Source organism: Erythrolamprus reginae, chromosome 2 (genome assembly GCF_031021105.1).
Source record: "Erythrolamprus reginae isolate rEryReg1 chromosome 2, rEryReg1.hap1, whole genome shotgun sequence".
In the NCBI taxonomy this organism is placed as follows: domain Eukaryota; kingdom Metazoa; phylum Chordata; class Lepidosauria; order Squamata; family Dipsadidae; genus Erythrolamprus; species Erythrolamprus reginae.
The window spans coordinates 113,692,824-113,716,304 of record NC_091951.1 but is presented as its reverse complement, the minus strand read 5'-3'; the positions used below and the strand labels follow the sequence as shown (position 1 = coordinate 113,716,304).

Sequence of the window (23,481 nt, the reverse complement as noted above, 5' to 3'; positions counted from 1 at the left end):
AGTGAGGTTTTTTTGCTTCCGCGCATGCCAAAACACAGGCCACCTGTGGCACAGTGTGTGATTTTGCTATCTCCACAAGCGCAAAAGCAAAATTGCGCTGGCCCCGCAAGCAGTCCCGAGCCATGGCGGTGAGCCCAATTTAGCGTTCCGGCTGTAGCCCACCCCTGCCTTCAACCAAAGCTTGTCATGGTAGTGAAAAAACAACTTCTACAAGACAGCATCTTAGGTGACAGAACCAACCTCAGCCCAGACCACATATGTGCCATGCTGGACCTCTGTTTGATCACTATGTATTTTAAATACAATGAAAGTTTCTACAAATAGAAACATGGCTGTGCCATGGGTTCCCCTGTTTTCCCCAATGTGGCCAATCTCCCGCACCCCGTTTTGGGCCTGGAAAGTCTCCTGTACCAACCTGGAAGCCAAAAATGTTTGAGAGCGGGTAGGGTGCATACGCAGAGGGTGGAAAAACACTGGGGATTCACACATGCATGAGCAGGGGGTTGTGCGCGCATGTGTAGGATGCTTACATGTATGGTGAATTATCTGCTTGACAACCAGCCGGCTGCAAGCTGCGGCTATTGGTGCCCTATCCAGGGTGCTGATTGGATGCGTATACATAGTAACTCTGTAAGCGGGAAAGTTTGCTGTATGTGTATTGGTTACTGCCTCAGCCAGCTCTGAGTATAAAGAGCTGGTGTTGTTCTGTATCTTTAAGTCTGTGCCTGCCTGCTTTGGCATGTGTTATTATAATAAAGGCCTTTTCCTATACGAAGTCCCTGATTACTACATTGGCGACGAGGATTCCGCTATATAGGGTAATTATTTGCCTGTCAGGATGTCTACCCAGTTAACTTTTGCCCCTTTTAACCCACAAGGGGAGACTTGGGATTCGTATGTGGCCAGGTTTGATTGCTTTTTAATCTCAAACGGCTATACGGAGATCTCTGGGGATCGGAAGAGATCTTATTTCCTCGGATTTTGCGGGCCTGAAATGTTCGAGACCGCCCGGGCTTTGTTTGCCCCAGTCTCAATTAACAATGTCCCGTGGGAGGAATTTTTAAAAACACTGCAAGACCATTATGCTCCGGCTCCCTCACGCTGCGCTCGCCGCTATAAATTTTACCACAGGAATCAGGAAGACGGAGAGTCAATTAATGACTTTGTGGCTGCTCTCTGCAGGGCAGCTCTCTATTGTGAGTTTGATAATCTGAGCGATTACCTGCTGGACAGATTGGTTTTCAGGATTAGGGATGGCCGTCTCAAGCGGCGTTTATTGGCAATACAGGACTTGACGTTCCAAACTGCCTTGTCCGAGGCGAGGGCTTTTGAGCTGTCAACCCAGTCTTTAGCGGCTATGGACAGTTCTGTTAATGTTACACAGAAGAGCCCTCCTGTGGTGGTCAAGTCAAAGGTTTCGTCTGAGGGAGAAGAGTTGGCGGTGCCCGATGAGGAAGAGGTTTGCCGGCTTGCGGTCAATCGTGGCCGCGAGCAGCCAGCTGCCCGCCCCTGTCCCCCACTGTCTCCTTGTAGGGGGTGCGGGGGTAACCACCTCAGGGCCAATTGCTCTTTCCGGGGTGCTGTTTGCTGGCGCTGTGAGGCAAGAGGGCATGTCGCTAAGGTCTGCCGCTCTCGCAGATCCCTGCCACCATCTGCGAGGGATCAGAGGGACCCCCCCAACTTCAGCTCGTGGGGACAGAGGAGGTCATCCTATTCGCGCAGGGAGGACTGCAATGCCATTTATACCGTGCCTCGTCCGATGCCGACGTACGTTCGTGAGACGTCCTCTTCAGCTGACAAGATTTCGGTGGAGGTTGTCCTGGGTCAAGCAGTTTGCTCCATGCAAGTGGACACGGGGTCAGCTCATTTGCTCGTTTCCTGGTCTACAGTAAAACGCTGTTTCCCGACCCTGAAGAGGTCTCGCCTGCAGCCTTGCTACCTGAACTTACGGGACTACCAGGGGACACCTATTCCTGTTGTGGGGGAGGGCAAGTTTGCTGTTCGATTCAAAACTTTTGTGGGGAAGTTACCATTAATCGTAGTCAATGGACCCTTCTCTGATTTTCTTGGCCTGGACTGGTTTAAATCTTTGGGTCTATCAGTGGTGGGGGTTAATACTGTGAAAGAGAGTTCTGGGTTTAGCCGTTGGGCGAAGGAGTTCCCCACTGTATTTGATGACCAATTGGGGTGTTATACGGGATCCAAAATTTCCTTCAGTTTGGACCCCCAAGTGCCGGCTATGCGCCTGAAAGCCCGCCGAGTGCCCATTCCCATGAGGCCAAAAGTGGACGAGGAGCTGGATCGGTTGATAGCTCAAGGGGTTTTAGAACCTGTTGATCAAGCTAAATGGGAAACCCCTGTTGTGATTGCTGTAAAAGGGGATGGGGGCATCTGTTTGTGCGGAGATTATAAATGCTCTATTAATAAGGCGCTAGCCCATCACTCTTACCCGCTGCCAGTAGTGCAGCACCTGCTGCACTCTTTGGGAAATAGCAAGGTTTTTGCCAAACTCGACCTCACACAGGCGTACCAACAGCTCCCTGTGGACCCCCAAACGGCAGAGGCGCAAGCCATTATCACTCACCGGGGGGGTGTTTAAATGTAACCGGCTTCAATTTGGAGTTTCTATTGCCCCGGGAATTTTTAAAGGGCTGATGGAATGGTTGTTGTATGGCATAGGGGGAACGGTGCCATATTTCGACGACGTGTTGGTTTCTGGGGGTACGGTCGAGGAGTTAGAGCTTAGGGTGAGGCAAGTTTTAACCAAGTTCAGGGACGCGGGATTAAAGTTAAAGTCCAAGAAGTGTGTATATAATGTTCCGGGGGTGGAATTCCTGGGGTTTACAGTGGATGCTGAGGGAATTCACCCCACTGCTGAGAAAACGAGGGCTATTAGAGAGGCGCCGAGGCCACAGTCCAAGTCAGAGCTTCAGGCATTTTTGGGGCTGTTAAATTTTTACGCGGTGTTTTTGCCCCACAAGGCGTCGGTTGCAGAGCCTTTGCACAGGCTATTAGACAAGGGGGCTGTGTGGCATTGGGGCAAGCGAGAGGAGTCTGCGTTCGAAGCAGTCAAAGACATACTTACCTCTAACACTGTTCTAGCCCAGTATTCCCCTGCTTTACCGCTGGTCTTGACATGCGATGCGTCCCAGTACGGCGTGGGGGGAGTGTTAAGCCATAGGTTGCCTGATGGTAAGGAGGCTCCGCTGGCATTTTTCCCCCGTACCTTAGCCAAGGCAGAGAGGAGCTATGGCCACATCGATAAGGAGGCATTAGCTCTCATCGCGGGAATCCGTCGGTTCCATGATTATCTTTATGGGAGGCATTTTGAGTTGGTCACAGACCACCAGTCTCTATTGGGGCTGTTAGCGGGGAACCGGCAAAGCCCCATTGTTTTATCTCCACGGATGTCTCGTTGGCTAGTGTTTTTAGCTAATTACAGCTACACCTTGACTTATAGACCTGGCCGCCACATAGCTCATGCTGATGCATTGAGCAGATGCCCCCTCTCAGACGTTCTTTCTGACCCTGCACCTGCTTGCGAGGTCATGTCTTTGGGGGAGGGTCCGTTGTTGTTGGATGCCCCTGTAGTCGCTAGGGAAATGGCACGAGATCGGGTGCTGGCTAGGATTAGACAGTGGGTCTTCAGGGGGTGGCCACCATCCTCCCAAGAGGAGGAGTTTGACCCCTTCTTTAGGTGTAGGAATGAGTTTTCCATGGAAAGGGGCTGTTTACTCAGGGAAAGTAGAGTGGTGATTCCCCCCATCCTGTGTGACAGGGTATTGTCACTTTTGCACAAGGGGCACCCGGGCATTGTCCGTATGAAAGTGCTAGCCCGAGATTATGTTTGGTGGCCTGTCATGGATAGGGAGATTGAGCATTGGGTAGCGGCTTGTTGTTTATGCCAGGAGAGTCGGCCTTCCCCTCCCCGGTCTGACCCCTTATGTTGGGAACCACCTGCATCTGGCTGGCCCTTTTATGGGTCAGAATTTTCTAATAGTTGTTGATGCCCACTCCAAGTGGCTGGAGGTAGTCCGCCTGCGGTCTACCAATCTCAGGCCATCATTGAGGTTTTGGAAACTTTATTTGCTTCGCATGGATTCCCGGACCTTATAGTTTCCGATAATGGGCCACAACGTCTGTGGTGTTTGAATCTTTTTTAGGGGGTGTGGGCATCAGGCATGCGTTGGCATCAGCTTGGCATACGGCCAGTAATGGTCAGGCTGAACGGATGGTCCTCTCGACCAAGGATGCCCTCAGGAGAATGCCACAGGGGTCGTGGCATCAGAGGTTGACAGAGCTGCTGCTTGCGCAGCATTCCACCTCGTGTGTGGCGACCGGGAAGACCCCGGCGGAGTTATTAATGGGGAGGAAACTTAGAATCACACTAGACAGATTGCACCCTCTGTATTCTGAAGCAGCACAGTGGCCAGAACCGCCAGACAGGAGGATAGAGGTAGGTGATTCGGTGTATGTCCGCTCTTACGCGGGTGGTCAGAATTGGGAATTAGCTACAGTAAGGAGGGAATTGGGTCTGCGCTCCTATGAGACAGTGTTAGGGGATGGCCGAATATGGAAACGGCATCTGGACCAAATTAGGTTGAATAAAGCAGGGGCTCGGGAAACGGCCGGAATCGGCGACGGGCCAGGGGGCTCAGATGGGGAAGCTCATAATGCACTGGGGCTGGAAAGAAACCGAGGGAATTTAAAGCCAGAGAATAGCTGGTCTGAAGCTGTGCCCAGCCCTGACCATAAACAGGGAGAATCTACCCCAGAGTCACTTCCGGAGGGTGCCGTGGAGCCCAGGCGATCCGGCCGTGTTTGTAAAAAGCCTGCCTATTTAAAGGATTTTGTATGCTCCAACCAAAGGGGAAGGAGTGAAGTATCTGCTTGACAACCGGCCGGCTGCAAGCTGCGGCTATTGGTGCCCTCTCCAGGGTGCTGATTGGACGCGTATACATAGTAACTCTGTAAGCGGGAAAGTTTACTGTATGTGTATTGGTTACTGCCTCAGCCAGCTCTGAGTATAAAGAGCTGGTGTTGTTCTGTATCTTTAAGTCTGTGCCTGCCTGCTTTGGCATGTGTTATTATAATAAAGGCCTTTTCCTATACGAAGTCCCTGATTACTACATATGGGTTCACAGTACTGTCATGCACACATTACATTATGGGTCTGAACATGTGGGGAAGGCTGTCACGCATGCACCCATGCACTTTTGGCATGCAACAACAAAAAGATTAGCCATCACTGTCATATAGCAAAACCTGTAGTTAATGGGCTAAAAGTAGAGTCTATGGGTAGTTTTCTGGATAACTCGAACCAGTTCTGGCTTACCTCGCTGCCAGTTTGCTTCTCGATGTGCAGTGCGGGTGAGCATATGCACAGTTCCAAAACCCCAGCTTCTGCACATGCATAGAAGCAAAAAACCCACCAGCTTCTGTGTATGCAAAGAACCCAAAAAACAAAATGGTGGCCATTGAGAGAGCCAGTTCAGGGTTGTGGCAGACTTGGGTCACTGGCCTAGGCTGTCAAATTACTACTGGTTCTATAGAACCAGTCCAAACCTGCAGGAACCCACTCTGACTTAAACCATGAACCTGGTTCTGTTTGTTCCATGGCTGAACAATATGCATTCTTCAGGTTTTGCTGAAGTCCACTCCAAATTAACATAGCTGACATGTCGAGAGATATAACATAGTAAAAGCTTGAGTTCAAACACAGAGAAGACTCTCCATTCTTGCAATGGACTGAAAAAAATTATAATCTAATTTTATTTTACCCAAGAAATGGCAACGTTTTGTGGAGGATGTTATTCAACTTAGAAGAAAAACTATATTAAGGTACAAAGTTCACTGTTTTATAATCAAAGCAATGGCAGAACCCACAATTAGATCCAAGAACAAAATGTGAACAACATTTGTCATAATAAATTTAAAATTCTTGGGAGAGGAATTAACCCTCCTCCTACAACCATTTGTTTACTAAACCCTCTTTAGTAAATTGTCACAGTGGACAAGAGCCTAAAAGCTTATTTTCAGGAATGAAAACAGCCATTTTTGTGTTACTGACTTGTAATGATTTATGACCCTGGTAGTTAGAGGTTTATTACACAAAACACATTTATTTCTATGCAAAAACATGCGTTTTAAAATTGGATTTCCAAAAGTACATATAATATTGCTAAGAAAACTATGTGCAAAATATGTAGGTAGTGTTGTGGTTAGCTCTGGCCCAGCTCCTGCCCCAAGGACTGTGGATGTGGGGGAAACACCCACATGCGGCAGGCCTGTTTTGCCCCCGGTGGAATCTGCTGATAAAGGCTCCTCTGACCAAGAAGACATGAGTGACAGGGAGGAAGAGAGTGTGGCAGACAGCTCAGGAGATCAATTATCTAGCTCCTCCTTGGATTCAGAACAAGAGTTAATGATACAGCCACGCATGCGGAGAGCGATGCATAGGCAACAACAACTGAGAGATTATTATCAAAGAAAATGAGGCCACCTGTGGTTGGGTGGGGCTGTGCTAATTAGTGAGGCTACTATAAATAGCAGCCTGTGGGTTTGTCCATGGTGGAGGATTATCTGATCGTTGTGCTTCATGACTGCTTTACTGACTTTGACCTTTTGTGTGCTGATTTTTCCCCGCTTTGAAACTAAACCAGAGCAAAGTGTGTTTCACTTTGTGAAAGAAGAAGGACTGTGAATTGCCTCACAGCTGCAAGCTAAGTATCACAGAACTGATAAGGGACTTGTACAAATTACCAGTTTGTTTGGAGATGAGTGCTCTTTGCTATACCAAAAGAGGGCTTGGTTTATGTGAATTTTCATTATAAAGAACATTGTTTTGAATTTTCAAACGTGTGTGTGTCTGAAATTTGTACCTATGAATTTTTGGGAGGAGTCTACCAGAGAGCCCGACAGAACAGGTAGTTTAATCTTTTGAAAGAAAAAAGAAACCAAGTTCCCATGCTTGTCATGAAAGCATATTAAGTAACATTTAAAGACATAAAGTTAAAGTAAAATTATTTTCCTGTAGACAGGGTCATCATATCTGTGGATAATCATTCTTGTTTGAATGCCAGAAGTATCTTGCAAAATGAAATGGGCCAGGCCTGCCATTTTCTGAAATGATGGGGTAGAAAATGGGGAAATGGCTAAAGGATAGAATATATACAGTATGTTGGATGGCAGAATGGTTCACTTTAAACATTTTTTTAAACAATTAATTCATTGGGATAATCCTGGATTATTTTAGGAATTTAAAAGAAAGTCATGCCCGAAGTCAGTGAAAGGCTACCAAAATTTTTACTACCACAGCTGTGGGCGTGGCTTATGCAGGACAGCCTGCATTTTCTTTCAACATCTTTCAGTTCAAATTGGATGCTCTGAGGTGGAGCTCCATTTTTGCTACCCCACTGCATTCCCCCCATGTCTGGGCAGTAGCCCACCCCATCCTGAAGTCCTGTTGTGTGGGAGGAGTTTGACCTTCCCCAAGGCCATGGGAGCTGTGAGCTTTGCCACCTGCTTACTGGACCCTATCCCTCCTGGCTAGTTTCGACCAGCAGGGAGGTGACATGAGGCTGGGTCCAGGCAGTTGTCAATGCTTCTTTGAGGGAGGGGTCCTTCCTGGCTTCTTTAAAGGAGGCAATTGTGCGCTCCTTCCTTAGGAAGCCTTCCATCCTTCCAAGTTCAGTAAAATGAGAACCCAGATTGTTGGGACCATTATGCTTACTCTCTGTAAACCACTTAGAGAGGGCTGTAAAGTACTGCAAAATGTATATGCTAGTATGTCCTTAGTTGGGATTAGAACTTCAATTCTGAGCAATGAGGCCACTAAGTGAATTGCTCCCAATGTTTGCTGCAGTTCTAAGTGAATCACGTGGTTGCTAAGCAAATCCAACTCCTCCCATTAACTTTGCTTGGATGGGAAAATCATAAATGGTGACCATTTAATCCCTGGATGCCGAAACTATTTAAATTGGTGGTAACATAATTGGAACTTCAAACAGTCACTAAAGGAATAGCTATTAGTTAAGGATATTTTTCAGATAGGAGTTTTTAAGAAGGGATTGGTATAGTTTCCTGCCTGAGCAGGGAGTTGAAGACCTCCAAGGTCCATTCTGTTCTATTCTATTCTATTCTATTCTATTCTAGTCTAGTCTAGTCTAGTCTAGTCTAGTCTAGTCTGTTTATTCCATTCCATTCCTCTCCAATCTCTTATTATCTGTATGGGGGGGAAATGCCTAAATTGTTGATACACAATCAGCAAGATAAAGATAAAGGTAACATTAAGGTACAGTTAACTATTTAGTTTGAAAATCTAAATCAGCCTGAACGGTAGATGACTAAAGGAAGTCCTGGAGGAACCACAGAGTGACGCAAACAAACAAACAAACAAACAAACAAACAAACAAACAAACAAAAACTCAATTTCTATAAATTGTGAAGCAATTTTAGAATACAGAAAGATTGATGTACACCACCCAGTCTTCATGCAGGCATACAACTACAGTTGTAACTGCATAGAGAAGACTGGAATGGAAAACCATCCTTGTTTCATAGAGTAGTAGTGAAAGAAAGGAATATAATATTTTCAGCTGAGCCTCACAGTGGGTAGAGAGTTGGGCTCTTTGACATAGAAGATCATATTTTTGAATTTAGAAACAAAACTGAAAACAACACATTATCATCAGAATTCAAAATATGTTTACATATTTATTATTTATTTATTTATTAGACTTGTATGCCGCCCTTTCCATAGACTCGGGGCGGCTCACAACACAATAAAAACAGTTTATAACAAATCTAATAATTTACAATATAAAATATTTTTAAAAACCCATTATTAAACAGACATACACACAAGCATACCATACATAAATTGTATAGGCCCGGGGGAGATATCTCAGTTCCCCCATGCCTGATGACAAAGGTGGGTTTTAAGCAGTTTGCGAAAGGTGAGGAGGGTAGGGGCAGTTCTAATCTCTGGGGGGAGCTGGTTCCAGAGAGTCGGGGCTGCCACAGAGAAGGCTCTTCCCCTGGGGCCCGCCAACCGACATTGTTTAGTTGATGGGACCCGGAGAAGGCCCACTCTGTGGGACCTAATTGGTCGCTGGGATTCGTGCGGCAGAAGGCGGTCTCGGAGATATTCTGGTCCAATGCCATGAAGGGCTTTAAAGGTCATAACCAACACTTTGAATTGTGACCGGAAATTGATCGGCAACCAATGCAGACTGTGGAGTGTTGGTGTAACATGGGCATACCTAGGGAAGCCCATGACTGCTCTCGCAGCTGCATTCTGCACGATCTGAAGTTTCCGAACACTTTTCAAAGGTAGCCCCATGTACAGAGCATTACAGTAGTCGAACCTCGAGGTGATGAGGGCATGAGTGACTGTGAGTAGTGAGTCCCGGTCCAAATAGGGCCGCAAATGGTGCACCAGGCGAACCTGGGCAAACGCCCCCCTTGCCACAGCTGAAAGATGGTTCTCTAATGTGAGCTGTGGATCGAGGAGGACGCCCAAGTTGCGGACCCTCTCCGATGGGGTCAATAATTCCCCCCCCCCAAGGTGATGGATGGACAGGTGGGATTGTCCTTGGGAGGCAAAACCCACAGCCACTCCGTCTTATCAGGGTTGAGTTTGAGTCTGTTGGCACCCATCCAGGCCCCAAAAGCCTCCAGACACCGGCACATCACTTCCACTGCTTCGTTGATTGGACATGGGGTGGAGATGTAAAGCTGGGTATTATCAGCGTACTGATGATACCTCACCCCATGCCCTTGGATGATCTCACCCATAGTGTTCATGTTAAGGCATTACAGATGAAAATACCTAACCACAGATTTCCTGTTATTTATGAATGTGGCTAGAAGTTTAGGTTACATTTTATTCTGTTACATTATTTACAGAGTGGCATATGTAATACTTTACACCAATAATATGTACAAAAAAACAAAGAAATAAACATCAAATTCTACTGAACTACAATGACTAAAACCATTTTTCAGGATCATGAGTTAGGAAAAAAGAAATTACTGTACCTACCACACAACTAAATTCAGGTGTAATTTAAAACTATTGTTACATATGCCACTCTGTAAATTTTTCATATATATTAAACCTACAGTATGAATTTTTTTTTACTAATATTAGGGCTATTCTTTTAAGAAGACAATATGATGTAAGCACTGAAACAAATTTTTGATCTATAAAAGTGGCTTTTTCCATTTCCTAGACTCTCCTTTGAATACAATTTCTTACTCTTGCATACTTCTTTCCAGCGTGACTTAGGGGAAAATTTACAACAGATCTACAATGATTAGATAATTGGTTGAAAACATACATAATATATTATGATTCTACTTGTGTCTCATGGAAGCCAAATGATAAGAACAGCTGGGAATGGAAAGAAAATTTAAACTGAACTAAGGATTGGTTTTAAATAGGTTTCTTAAACATCTTAGAATAAATATGTTAACCCATTCTTTTTATAATTGGTGAGCACTTTTCAGACCCTCCACAGCAAAAAAAGAAGCGTGCCATTAAAACAGTATACAGTGGTACCTCAAGATACGAACCCCTCATCTTACGAACAACTCGTGATACGAACCCGGGGTTCAGAAAAATTTTGCCTCTTCTTACGAACTTTTTTCGAGTTACGAACCGGCGTTCGGAGACTGCTGGGATGACGTGCGGCTGTTTTAAAAGGTGACAGCCGGGCGGCGGGGCTTCCCAGAAGCCTCCCGAACGCCCGTTCGTAACTCAAACAAAGTTCATAAGAAGAGGCAAATTTTTTCTGAACCCCGGGTTCGGTTCGGGAGGTTGCTGGGAAGCTCCCCAGCCCGGCTGTCACCTTTTAAAACAGCCGCGCCGCTTCCCAGCTGTCTCCCGAAGCCGAATGCGGAAGTTTGGCTTTAGCGTTCGGCTTCAGGAGACAGCTGGGAAGCAGCGCGGCTGTTTTAAAAGGTCGCAGCCGGCCTGGGGGGCTTGCCAGCACCCCCCCGAACCCGGGTTCGGAAGTTCGGCTTTAGCGTTCGGCTTCAGGAGACAGCTGGGAAGCGGTGCGGCTGTTTTAAAAGGTCGCAGCCAGCCTGGGGGGCTTCCCAGCACCCCCCGAACCTTTTAAAACAGCCGCGCCGCTTCCCAGCTGTCTCCTGAAGCCGAACGCCAAAGCCGAACTTCCGCGTTCGGCTTCAGGAGACAGCTGGGAAGCGGCGCGGCTGTTTTAAAAGGTCGCAGCCAGCCTGGGGGGCTTCCCAGCACCCCCCGAACCTTTTAAAACAGCCGCGCCGCTTCCCAGCTGTCTCCTGAAGCCGAACGCCAAAGCCGAACTTCCGCGTTCGGCTTCAGGAGACAGCTGGGAAGCGGCGCGGCTGTTTTAAAAGGTCGCAGCTGGCCTGGGGGGCTTGCCAGCACCCCCCGAACCACGAACCCGGGTTCGGGGGGGGGTGCTGGGAAGCCCCCAGGCCAGCTGTCACCTTTTAAAACAGCCATGCGGCTTCCCAGCAGTCGCCGAAAGCCGTTTTTTTTGCGGGGGTTTTTTGGTTGCACGGATTAATTGACTTTACATTGTTTCCTATGGGAAACAATGTTTCGTCTTACGAACCTTTCGTCTTACGAACCTCCTCCTTGCACCAATTAAGTTCGTATCATGAAGTATTATTGTATACAGATACAGATAAAATGTAATTCTCACCACCTTATTTGTATATTTTCTAACCTACAGCAAAAACCAAGGAATCCATCTAGTGGTCACTGAGGGAATCACATTACCAATAGATTAAAATGATTATCAATAGAATAGATTAACCAATGTAAATGGGTATCACAGTGAGAAGTCAAATAAAAGGAGTAAGGTTTTCATTTGGGATATTCATATGACCTGAAGGAAATCTGGGATATATAGGCACAGCTACTACACTACTCTTACATAAAATTTCAAATTATTTTAAATTATCCCATTTTTAATATTTTGTTATACAGGCTCAAACAGGCTCAAATTCAACTCTGACGAGATGGAGTGACTGTGGGTTTTGCCTCCCAAGGACAATTCCATATGTCCGTCCATCATCCTGGGGGGGGGGAGAATTATTGACCCCCTCAGAGAGGGTCCGCAACTTGGGCGTCTTCCTCGATCCACAGCTAAAATTAGAGCACCATCTTTCAGCTGTGGCGAGGAGGGTGTTTGCCCAGATTCGCCTGGTGCACCAGTTGCGGCCCTATTTGGACCCGGAGTCACTGCTCACAGTTACTCATGCCCTCATCACCTCGAGGTTCGACTACTGCAATGCTCTCTACATGGGACTACCTTTGAAGAGGGTTCGGAAACTTCGGATCATGCAGAATGCAGCTGCGAGAGCAATCATGGGCTTTCCCAGATATGTCCATATTTCGTCAACACTCCGCAGCCTGCACTGGCTGCTGATCAGTTTCCAGTCACAATTCAAAGTATTGGTTATGACCTATAAAGCCCTACATGGCATCAGAGCAGAATATCTCTGAGACCGCCTTCTGCCGCACAAATCCCAGCGGCCGATTAGGTCCCACAGAGTTGGCCTTCTCCAGGTCCCGTCGACTAAACAATGTCATCTGGCACACCCAGGGGAAGAGCCTTCTCTGTGGCATCCCCAGCCCTCTGGAACCAATTCCCCCCAGAGATTAGGACTGCCCCCACCCTCCTCACCTTTTGTAAGTTATTAAAAACTCATCTTTGCTGCCAGGTGTGGGGAAATTAACATGCACCCCAATTGTCAAGGTTGGTGTATGGTTTGATTGGATTGTGTGATTATTTTATTATAAGAGTTTTAAATTGTATTTTTAAAAATTGGATTTGTACACTGTTTATGTTGTTGTGAGCCGCCCCGAGTCTTCGGAGGGGGTGGCATACAAACCTAATACATTATTATTATTATTATTATTATTATTATTATTATTATTATTATTAAATTGTCCATTACCTAGAGCTCCTCTGTAAGGAAGATGGGCTGTTAAGAAGTTTGATATATAAATTAATTAACAAGAAAAGAAAAGAAAATACATTATAGCTAAATTCAATTTATATAAAAAGCAGTCATATCTTTCTTTACCTTTTCCAACACCTTCATTCACCAATTCAAAAACATTGTCTTTTGTTCCTTAAACTTTTCATCTCTTTGTTTTTAGGATTTCATCTAACCCTTCCAATCACAATTTGTTTTCCAGTCTTTCTCTTCCTCTGGATCCCATTCATGTTTCCTTCATACATTGTTTTGTTTCCATATCCAATCCTTTCTATTCTCTCTAAATGACCAAATCATTTCAACATGCTCTTTTCCTAACTGCAAATCATTCAGATTTTTGGGCAACGACACAGCATCATCAGGACATTAAAAGACACAAACATCAGCCTCCCCAAGTCAACAGTTCTAATGTTACCACATGCGTTTCTTATGTATTTAAGATATACAGTGGTACCTCTACTTAAGAACTTAATTCGTTCCGTGACCAGGTTCTTAAGTAGAAACATTTTTAAGTAGAAGCAATTTTTCCCATAGGAATCAATGTAAAAACACATAATGCGTGCAAAACCATTAGGAAAGAAATAAAAGCTTGGAATTTGGGTGAGAGGAGGAAGAGGAAGAAGAGGAGGAGGAGAGTCGCTGCCGAAAGAAGAAGGGGAGGGGAGGAGAATAAAAAAAATTCAAAACTTTAAGACTTAAAAAAAAAAGAGGAACGCTGAGGTGGCGAGGAGGACCATGCGCTTCTCATACACCTGGTGCGAGGCTGCCTCCCATACATTGTGCCAGAGAGTGAAATGGCAGGAAACTGGCCGGGCCTTCGTGCCGTTCTCAAATTTCCTGGGAAATGTTCCCAGGCTCGGGTTTTTAAGTAGAAAATGGTTCTTAAGTAGAGGCAAAAAATCTTGAACACCCAGTTCTTATTTAGAAAAGTTCTTAAGTAGAGGCGTTCTTAAGTAGACATACCACTGTATGTAGAAATATGCCCATACATGTCTGTGTGTGATATGTGCAACAAATAAACAAGTGTAATATAGAAGCTGCAACACACCAATTTTGCATAATTTTTCTCCTACTTTTCTGAAAGTTAATGTGGTGCGGATGGGTGTGCATGTGTGCATGAGCACACAAGAGAGAGGGAGAGAGAAGAGAAAGCAGTGCCAATACTTTTATTATCTGTTCCACATGTGGTGGTGGTTGTATCTTTAAACTGAGAGTAGCAAAGCGAAATGCATAAACAGAAAACAGACTAGGTCAAAAGTAGAAACCCTGCATTTATTACTTTAAATAGCAACAAAGAGCCCAACACTAACAATTAAAGATCTGAAAAAGAGCAGTTGCCAATATTTTTACACTCCAGGGAGAAGGCAAATAAAATGTTTCCTGAACTCACTACAGAAAACAAGTGCTCCTTGCCTTAACTTCCTTGTATGGTTTACCCTTTCTTCTTGTGCCTCCACCCACAGGCAGCATCTTGGCAATCACAAGTGGGAAAGCCAGCCCCGGGCAGTTGGGTGGGAACACGATACTCCAAGGCAGTGAGAATGCTAGGCTGTCCAAGCATTTGAAGCTGCCAAGGTCAGCTATTGTTCAAGAGGTTATAAATAGTGTTCTGCTGGTAATCACCAGCCCCTATCTATTCCCTCCCCCCTTTTTAATGAGCCACAGTTGTCACTCTCCTGAGATAAGGAAAGTGAAACAAAACAAAATGCAAAGGAGGACTATAGGGCAGCCTACACTAATCTCTTGTATCCTGCGCACACTTCCACTTGGTATCATAACTGCCACCCGAGAACCAGGTGACAGGGAAGTTTCTATAAATAGGGAGAAAATATCAAAGTGGCATCCAGATTGCATCACGGCCTAATTTCCCCCCCCCCTGTTTCTCAGGGACCAAGGGACAGCAAATTAAGGTACTCATTGTTCTTGTCTTGTTTTTATCAGGACACTGCTTAGGCTTTATAGGACATAAAGCAATATATTCAGTGATGGGTTCCTACCGTAATGTCAGGATCGCAGTACCAGTAACTGCGATCCTGACTATACCAGTCGGGATCGCAGGTGACGTGATTTGATTGATTGCCACTTTCGAGTCCACCACTTTTTTATTTTTATTTTTTTAAAAATCCTCTGTGCATGCACTGTCAGAGTGATTGACAAGACAGCGGCTCGCTGATTCGCCCTGCCTACCTCACTTGCGGCTCCCCTTACTTTTTTCCTAAAATTAAACTTACAAAGTAGGCGAGAGGAGGGCTTCTAGAGGCGGAGGACCTGTACTGGTAAGTAACACAGGCCAAGGCTGGGGGTGGTGGTTATGTAATTGCAGGGAAGGGGGGGCTGAATCTGCTTTTTATTTGTTTATTTAACAGTGATGTGCAAGCTAGGGAAGTACATCTGAAGATGTGTTTAATGTTCTAATGCAGTGTTTCCCAACCTTGGCAACTTGAAGATATTTGGACTTGAAGTCCAAATATCTTCAAGTTGCCAAGGTTGGGAAACATGGTTCTAATGTACAGACGTTATGGTTAAATGTGTAGCAGAAAGTGGACTCTGGGTGTGTTTTTCCTATCACAGTAAATGAGGTTGAATGTGTATAATTTTAGAAGAGATGTGCATGTTTGTGTGCATATGTGTACATTTACATTTTGTGTGCCTGTGTGTAATATGTACGTACACATATGGCATATATAGGTAGGATTAAATAGTATATTTTGGATGTTCAATAATAGTAAATATCTATGGAAATTGTATCTCTTTGAGGTGAGAAGAGGCCAGGCACTCTAATCCTAACCCAAACCTTCGATGTGAGTGATGTCAAGTTGGCCACCTTTAAGCCAGTCACACGACCTTTAAGCCATCCCTGGTCACATGATCATCAAGCCACTCCCACCCAGTTACATGGCTGGCAAGCCACACCCACAAAAATAAGCCACGCCCGCAGTATGGTAGTAAAAATTTTGGGAACTCTAACCTGAATACATTCATAAACATTGTTGGATTTGTGTCCCTGTTGACCCTGCAGCTTCAAAACCTATTTGCAAGCCTCCTTTTGGTTTCCAAAAGATAAATAATGAATATTCTTCAGTAAATTTAATACTACTGATTAAGTGCAGGGAGATGTCTTTCAGCTTATATCTAGCCACTGGCCTACAGCTGTAATGTAGCTCATCTGGTCCATACCTAGCTCTCATATTTAAACACAAGAGTAATCTCATATGACTTTTTACGATAGAATAGAATAGAATTTTATTGGCCAAGTGTGATTGGACACACAAGGAATTTGTCTTGGTGCATATGCTCTCAGCGTACATAAAATAAAATATACATTTGTCAAGAATCATGTGGTACGACACTTAATGATTGTCATAGGGGTCAAATAAGCAATGAAGAAGCAATATTAATAAAAATCTTAGGATATAAGCAACAAGTTACAGTCATACAGTCAACATGGGAGGAAATGGGTGATAGGAATGATGAGAAAATCTAGTAGAAAGTCTGACAGTGTTGAGGGAATTATTTGTTTAGTAGAGTGATGGCGTTCGGACAAAAACTGTTCTTGTGTCTAGTTGTCTTGGTGAGCAGTGCTCTGTAGCGACGTTTTGAGGGTAGGATTTGAAACAGTTTGTGTCCAGGATGTGAGGGGTCAGTAAATATTTTACCCGCCCTCTTTTTGACTCGTGCAGTATACAGGTCCTCAATGGAAGGCAGGTTGGCAGCAATTGTTTTTTCTGCAGTTCTGATTATCCTCTGAAGTCTGTGTCGGTCTTGTTGGGTTGCAGCACCAAACCAGACAGTTTGTGTTTGATGTGTTTGATCTTGGCAAGTGATGGGCTGTGAATGCTGATCAGCAGGCAAACTTTAAAATGCTAATGTCCATTAAATAATCACCTGTCATATGTTGCAAACAGATATTGAAAACTGGGTGGCATTCTTCCATTGCAGCTTACAAACCGAAGTAAATTGAGATTGGGCAAAGCTGGAATGAGGCACGTGGACATTCCATATTGCTTCTTCCAATTTAAGTCTGACCCAGCCTATATTAGAATTCCAGTATGGTGCTGATTAAGCTGAAACTACCAGATGCTACCCACATATTCTCTTACACCACTCCATCAGCCACCACCTGGCCTGCTACTTCAACTTCAATACAGCTCCTGTAGAGAAAAGCAATCTTTTGAAAGAAGTCCAAAAGCAATACTTTGGTTGCCAGCTACATATTACTTTAGCTGAAATTCAATCCTGGACAATGTTATCAGGCTCTGCATTGGTGAAAACTAAAATGGAGAATGAAAGACATGCTGCCATGTCAAATACAGTTTGAAAAGTCCTCCTGCTCATAGTGTGGCTTCTGTCAGGTCTGCTTCACTCAGAATTTAGGAAAGAAAAACTAAGAGTCCATTTTGAACTTCAAAGGTCATCTTTACTAAATCAGAAGTGAATGCAGCAAAAGAAAAGAAAAGTCTGAGGAAAAAGGCGCAATTCACCCAGTCCCTATGGTCCATCTTCGTCAGGTGGGTGCATCTTCGCCAATGCGTCATACTCTTAGAAGGAGATTGTGATCCCGCTATATACAGCGCTGGTGAGACCACATTTGGAATACTGTGTTCAGTTCTGGAGACCTCACCTACTAAAAGATATTGACAAAATTGAACTGGTCCAAAGACGGGCTACAAGAATGGTGGAAGGTCTTAAGCATAAAACGTATCAGGAAAGACTTAATGAACTCAATCTGTATAGTCTGGACGACAGAAGGAAAAGGGTGGACATGATAGAAACATTTAAATATGTTAAAGGGTTAAATAAGGTTCAGGAGGGAAGTGTTTTTAATAGGAAAGTGAACACAAGAACAAGGGGGCACAATCTGAGGCTAGCTGGGGGAAAGATCAGAAGCAACATGAGAAAATATTATTTTACTGAAAGAGTAGTAGATCCTTGGAACAAACTTCCAGCAGACGTGGTTGGTAAATCCACAGTAACTGAATTTAAACATGCCTGGGATAAACATATTTCCATTGTAAGATAAAATACAGAAAATAGTATAAGGGCAGACTAGAGGGACCATGAGGTCTTTTTCTGCCATCAGTCTTCTATGTTTTTATGTTTCTAATGTCTGGCTGTTAACCTTGCCTTGTTGATAAGCGTAACTGTGCCAGCTTGCAGCTGCCCCCCTTCATCACCCCTTCTCATCAAAAATGAAACTTTTCTGGGCTCCTCCAGCAGACTCCCCCCACCCAAACCCAAACACCTCCCTCCACCCACCCATTGCTTATGGCTGAAGCACAGTTGAAGATAAGAAGAAACACAGCAAGGCTGGCAGCTACTGTCCAGTCAACGAAGCAGTGGAAGTGATGTGCCGGTGCCTGGAGGCTGTTGGGGCCTGGATGGGTGTCAACAAACTCAAACTCAACCCAGACAAGACGGAGTGGCTGTGGGTTTTGCCTCCCAAGGACAATTCTATCTGTCCGTCCATTACCCTGGGGGGGGGGAATTATTGACCTCCTCAGAGAGGGTCCGCAACTTGGGCGTCCTCCTCGATCCACAGCTCACATTAGAAAAACACCTTTCAGCTGTGGCGAGGGGGGCGTTTGCCCAGGTTCGCCTGGTGCGCCAGTTGCGGCCCTATTTGGACCGGGAGTCATTGCTCACAGTCACTCATGCCCTCATCACCTCGAGGCTCGACTACTGTAACGCTCTCTACATGGGGCTACCTTTGAAAAGTGTTCGGAAACTTCAGATCGTGCAGAATGCAGCTGCGAGAGCAATTATGGGCTTCTCCAAGTATGCCCATGTCACTCCAACACTCCGCAGTCTGCATTGGCTGCCGATCAGTTTCCGGTCACAATTCAAAGTGCTGGTTATGACCTATATAGCCCTTCATGGCACCGGACCAGAATATCTTCGGGACCGCCTCCTGCCGCACGAATCCCAGCGACCGGTTAGGTCCCACAGAGTTGGCCTTCTCCGGGTCCCGTCGACTAAACAATGTCGTCTGGCGGGACCCAGGGGAAGAGCCTTCTCTGTGGGGGCCCCGACCCTCTGGAACCAGCTCCCCCCTGAGGTTAGGATTGCCCCCACCCTCCCTGCCTTTCGTAAACTCCTTAAGACCCACCTTTGCCATCAGGCATGGGGGAACTAAAACACCTCCCCCTTGCCCATGTTGTTTTGTTGATTGATTGACTGTGTGCCTGTTTTTTATATATACTGTTTTTATGAGATTATTAATTTTAAATTGTAACTAGATGGGTGGGCATTGGATTTGGTATTATGTACTGTACTGTTTTTTATTATTGTTGTGAGCCGCCCCGAGTTTGCGGAGAGGGGCGGCATATAAATCCAATAAACCTAACCTAACCTAACCTACTATGGGTGAGTTGTGGAGAAGGATGGGTGAAGCCATGTGGTCTCAGGAGTACTTGGTGAGTCTGATCTGGTTCAAACATTAGAAACTTAACTAGTAGTCTACATTTAATTCCAATACTATTACTATTGATTTACCACTAATAATTTGGTGGCAAAATTATTTACTTTGCATTGGACTCATCAAGTACTACTGAGATCACATGGCTTCACCCATCCTTCTCCACAACTCACCCATAGTAGCTGTCAGCCTCACTGTGTTACTATTGATTTACTATAATATTAAAAATGTGAAGTAATTTTTGAAAACATTTGTATGCTTATAAGTTTAGAAAAGCTTAATAGAATAGAATTGGTGCATATGCTCTCAGCGTACATAAAAGAAAAAGATACATTTTTCAAGAATCATGTGTTACAACATTTAATGATTGTCATAGGGGTCAAATAAGCAATGAAGAAACAATCAATATTAATAAAAATCTTAGGATACAAGCAACAAGTTACAGTCATACAGTCCTAAGTGGGAGGAAAAGGATGATAGGAATGATGAGAAAAACTAGTAGAATAGAAGTGCAGATTTAGTAGAAAGTCTGACAGTGTTGAGGGAATTATTTGTTTAGTAGAGTGATGGCGTTCAGGAAAAAAACCTGTTCTTGTGTCTAGTTGTCTTGGTGTGAAGTGCTCTGTAGGGACATTTTGAGGGTAGGAGTTGAAACAGTGTGTCCAGGATGTGAGGGGTCAGTAAATATTTTCCCCGCCCTCTTTTTGACTCGTGCAGTATACAAGTCCTCAATGGAAGGCAGGTTGGCAGCAATTGTTTTTTGTTTAGTCAGAAATATTACTGAATCTTGATCTCAAAAAATATACTTTCTTTTTTAAAGATCACATTGCTAGCAAGGAAACAAACCATGAAATTCTGGGGGGGGGACACCACCTTTCCCCCCAAATCTTAAATTATGACAGTAGGAAAAGGAAGTTAAAATAGTTCAAGCAATTCATTTTTCTTAAGGTTGATGGAGATATTAATTCACCTTACACAAATAATTGTATTGCATTCTTAATTTTCTCTATATTTGAAAGAAAATTCTTTACTTATCAACATCAATATGGGTCCCATTTGTTGGGGGTTCAAGGTAAAGGGAGGGTTTTGCCTTCTCTTTCTGCTCAAGATCCCCATGTACAATTGGTGGGCCACTGTGTCACACTGGACTTGATGGGCTTTGGCCCAATTCAGCATGGCTCTTCTTATGTTCTTATGTTAATATAATATCAGTGAACATCAAGAGAACTGGAGCTGCAATGGGCCAGTTAAGAGAGATGAGAGAGCAGCCTCACACATGCAGAAATTACTAATTCATCCTTTTCCAAAAAGTTCTACAATGATTGAGCAACCTCAGTTTAAAAAATAATTATTAATAATAATTTATTAGATTTGTATGCCGCCCCTCTCCGCAGACTCGGGGCGGCTCACAACAACAATAGTAACAATATAACAAATCTAATATTTAAAAAACTTCTAAAACCCATCATTAAAACCATACAACACAAGCATACCATACATAAACTATATAAGCCTGGGGGGGTGTATCTCAATTCCCCCATGGCTGGTGATATAGGTGGGTCTTAAGCAATTTACGAAAGACAAGGAGGAAGGGCAGTTCTAATCTCTGAGGGGAGATGATTTCAGAGGGCCAGGGTCACCACAGAGAAGGCTCTTCCCCTGGGGCCTGCCTGATGACATTGTTTAGTCGACGGGACCCGGAGAAGGCCAACTTCAATGTTGAATTGGAGGGGGGGAAAGTGGGTATAGTAGGAAAAAAACAGAGCATTTTGGAGAAAAATCAAGCCTGGAGCTATAAAATGGAGGCACAATTGGAAAGATAATTTGTAAGTCTTCCTTTCCCTTCTCATTGATAGTTACGATAGACATTGCTTTGCTTTTATGTTTTAATAAAAATGTATTCTTTAAACGTTTTCTTTCTAGACTGTACAATTCTGCTAGCATATGCCATGCTTCATAAACCTAAGCTTAGTGGAATTCAACTTAAACATTTAATTGCCTAATTCCATTGCTGAGAGCACTGGGGTGAACAGGGCATTTAATGGCTGCACCCCTTGTGTTTCACAAATGCTGCAGAAACAACTTTGTGCCCCAGATTCCTAATTGCAATGAAAATGTTTTAAAACCCGTAACTGCATCAATTAGAGCATTAGCTGTTATTACAACTTCAGTATGCCATTTAGATGGTGGCGTGCCTCTCACCAGCTTGCCAACTCACTAGAGAGATAATTACAATGCTTCCTTACCTTTTAAGCTTCCTGATGAGATGAGATTCTGCCTGGAATCAATGCCTGCCAAGATGCCTGTTGAAATTTCCTCAGGAAGTAGTTAAAGAGCGCTATAAAATGGAACTAATTTAGGAAGCAAAAGAAATCTGGCTGTAATTTCTTTTTAAGTGTTTATTAAGATCTGTAATGTATTTTTAAAAATTATTTTAAAGACTTTTTGAAATACTTGAAAATGTTTTTTTCCATTTTTTTAAATTTTTCTCTGTTACATCATATACAAGTTAATATGTATATACTTTAAAATATTAAAAATAACAGTTACACATTTTTATTAATTGTTCAAAAATCCATATCTTATTCTGTCCTTACGTCAACCATCATCAGTCTGCCCCCGTTTTCCCCTTACACTCCCCTCCCTTTCTCTCTATCTCCTACTACCTTCTTACTCCTTCAGTCCTACTACTTCTCCCTTCTTCTTTTCCTCCCCCTTCTACTTCCTCTTCCACACTCTTTATCTTTCCCAGAGTGTTTTTCATCCTAACTCACCTCATAATTAGCAGTCTGATGGTGTATTCTCAAATTTAAAACTATCAGTGGCTCTTCCAAAAATTATTACTATTATAACATTTACTTATAAGAAAAACTCTTTTTTCTAGGTATATGTCACACATAAAAAGGCTACCTCCAAAAAGAAAGCCTAATTTTTTCTTCTGGGTTCTCCATCAATTGAACCTAGATTTTAACTCCAACTTTTAACCACTATTGATGGCTTCCTCCCCTTCCTTAATCTCTTTCCTCAATGTTTGTTTTCCTTGTCCCCTCTTTTTATCATAACTAAGTATGGGGGGGGAGCAAAAGGCCTAAAATTAAGAGGCAAAATAATTATTTTGGAAAGTTAAACCAATAGTGGTTAAAAGTTAGAGTTAAAATCTGGATTCAATGCAGGCCGAGAGGACAGAGCTGGGTCCCTGGGAGGTTTGCTGCTCCTCCCAAGCTTACCAGCAGACACCTCTCTTTTCCCCCACCCATACAGGGTTGTTCTGACCTGGTTCTAGCTGAACCAGGTCCCCTCACGGCGCAGATATTGGGGTTCCCCAACAGAGTGCGGGGAATTCTGTAGCACCACAACATTGGCCACGCACCTTTCCTCTTGCTCTAATTTCCAGTCACAAATGGCATCAAAGAAGAACAAACAGCTGGATTCCCCAAATAGTCTGCCATCACAACTCTAATGGGAGCAAGCAGGGTGTGGCCCACTCATATAATCAGAGGCCTGTGCTATACTCTTGGGCACCAGTTTCAAGTAGGGAGAGAGAAAAGAATAAGAAAAACGGGGATCAGAAGTAGGGCAGTATGCATTCAATCCTTCCATTGGAGGATTTTATTTAATTACGTTTACATCTCGCAAGGTTTCAGGGCACTGTGCCATAGCTGGGAATATTAAAAATTATAGATAATGAACCAGTTTGAAATTAAGTAACCCAGCATTTGAAGTGCGTTCCTTCACATTTTAAATGTGTTCCATGAGTTCACATGGAATGTGACAAAAGTAATTTTTCTTTTATTTATTTATTTATTTATGAAGGAACTGTATGTGCCCATCAGTCATGATGATTCCAGTCAGTTTACAGAAATAAAACCCCAAACGTAAATCTCTATGAAAGCCCACACATTGGGTGACATCAATCCAACCGAACCACTTAATGGGTTCCCTGCCACCTTGAGGTCTTTAGGCCTGCTGGCTATTTGAAAGAGTGTCAAAGTGGGAAGCCAATCTTATTTTTGCAGAGCTGATGTTGCATAGGCTGGGTAGGTTGGGCAGATGTAACTGGGAAAAGA

At 44.1% G+C, this 23,481-nt stretch overlaps 1 long non-coding RNA gene across 2 annotated transcripts; it reads right to left on the bottom strand.

The window, feature by feature from the left end:
* Positions 1-16,216: 16,216 nt before the first annotated feature.
* LOC139160837 (uncharacterized) lies at positions 16,217-23,249 on the bottom strand. 2 transcript variants are annotated; one of them, XR_011558020.1, is made up of 3 exons: positions 22,785-23,249; positions 21,661-21,765; positions 16,217-17,150 (listed from the first exon to the last, which is right to left on the bottom strand). It is a non-coding gene; the product is annotated as an uncharacterized lncRNA (long non-coding RNA). The 2 variants fall into 2 exon arrangements; XR_011558019.1 differs by having other exon boundaries at positions 16,217-17,620; positions 22,785-23,105.
* Positions 23,250-23,481: the final 232 nt, after the last annotated feature.